Below are 2,090 nucleotides of genomic sequence, written 5' to 3' on the forward strand. Positions count from 1 at the left end.
GCAGAGCAGCATTTTTAGAGCTGATAATTCAGCGAAATTGTTTGTACCCGACCCAAGGCCAACAGATGCTTTTAGGGAGTGCGAGGGGTTAAGGTGAATGATGATTCCGGCACCAGTGATATTGTTCTGAGCTGCCCCGTCAAAGAAAGCCCAGGGGATGCCCTCTCTGATAGCAACATCCGCTCGCTGATTTTGATGGGATTCCTCCGGTTCAGGTAAGCTAGCTAGAATGGCCGCGGCTTGCAATGCAATGACATTCACGGGTGTGATCTTTTCATTAAAAATGCTACCATTACGAGTGATCCAAATACCCCAGCAGACGATAGGAGGGAGATTTCTCATGTTTTTCTCAGGATAGTGAGTCCACCAATATTCCCATGCAGCAGATAAGCTTACACCTTCCCAATTCCCTGAAAAATTCAGAATCTTTTTTGTTTCCGCCCATACTGATTTAGTGAAAGGACAACTCACAAAAAGGTGCGAGACAGATTCGGCATCCGATTTGCAAAGAGGGCATCTGCTCGGCCCCAACTGAAAGCGAGCTTGTAGAACATCCCACGTGGGGATTTTGTTCTTTAAAGCACACCAAAGGAAGATCCTGGCTTTTTTGGGGCATTTTAACTTGAAGAGGGGCTTCGCCCACCATACCGGAGCCTCCCACCCCTTGTTTTTCATCAGAAAATCATAACCGGCCTTTGGGGAATAACGACCAGTTTCTGCATGAGCCCAAACCAGAGAGTCTGGAGAGTCCTTTATCCTGACATTTGTGCGATTAAGTTCCTGAACATACCCTTTCCATTCCTCTCTCCAGCGAGGATCCAAGTCCAAGTCTTCAGCTGTCTTCCAGCCCTGCCCCCAGATGGACGATAAGCCCATATTTGCAATCTGATGCAGATGTGTTAATCCTTTATTATCAAGCTGCTCAATCAGACCAGGAGATAAAACAAAACGCTCATTACACCCAACCCAGGGGTCCTTACCAATCCGCACACATTCACCGGTTCCCACTTGCCAAGCTAGACCTTGTTCAATGATTTTAAAAGCTTCCGTGGTTGCCTTCCAAATGACCGAACAATTTCTCCCTTTTTTGTTTGGACTTCTGATCCAATCTTCGAGAGGAAGTGGGTCTATATATTTCCTTTTGACCACCCTGGTCCAAAGGTTCTCAGTTACTACAATTCTCCATCCTGATTTTGCCGCCAAAGATTGGCAGAAGTCCACAAGCTGCTTCACCCCCCAACCTCCCCATTCTTTTGGTCTGGCAATTTTGTCCCAGGCAACCCATGGGAGCACTGAGGTTTCCTTTGATCCAGACCACAAGAATCTACTGCAAATCTGCTTTATTTTATGAATAATTCCTTTGGGGATCCAAGTCAGCGCTGCCCAGAAAACAGGAATGGCTTGAAGAACTGAATTGACCAGAGTCAGTCTACCAGCCCTTGATAGCCACTTGTAGCTCCAATGTGATATCCTCTGTTCGATTTTTGCTACTAACCAGTGCCAATCTTGTTTTCGGTAAGACGATGGCTTTAACCAAAACCCCAGATACTTGAAGGGAAGGTCCATCAAGCTGGTTTCAAAAGGCAAGATGGAAGTAATTGCAGTTTCCTCTTGCCTGGTGAAACCTTCCATAATAAAGTGAGACTTTCTGGCATTTATTTGAAGGCCTGTAGCTTTCAGAAACAAGTCAATGATATCTTTAAGAACTTTCACTTCGTTTAAGTTCCCATTTAGAAATAACAATATATCATCAACAAAAAGAAGATGAGAAATGAACAGATTTACAGCAACCTCCAAACCTGTGAACAAGCCTGAATGCTTTGCTTTTAAGATTAATCTGCTGAGACCCTCAGCTGCCAGGAGGAAGAGGAGAGGAGAAAGTGGGCATCCCTGTCTCAGGCCTCGTTGGCTTTTGAAAAAATGTGAGGCCGCCCCATTTATCAGCACCGCAAAGTTAACATTTGTAATGCACCCCATTATCCAGTTTATAAACTCCACTTTGAACCCAAGATGAGTCAGCAATAATCTGAGAAACGACCAGCTGATCCTATCATAGGCTTTAGAAAGATCAATTTTTAGGACAACCCCTT

The sequence above is a fragment of the Pinus tabuliformis genome, chromosome 1_1 (genome assembly GCF_031772625.1).
Source record: "Pinus tabuliformis cultivar Carrire ecotype Pingquan chromosome 1_1, CPIR1, whole genome shotgun sequence".
Lineage (NCBI taxonomy): Eukaryota > Viridiplantae > Streptophyta > Pinopsida > Pinales > Pinaceae > Pinus > Pinus tabuliformis.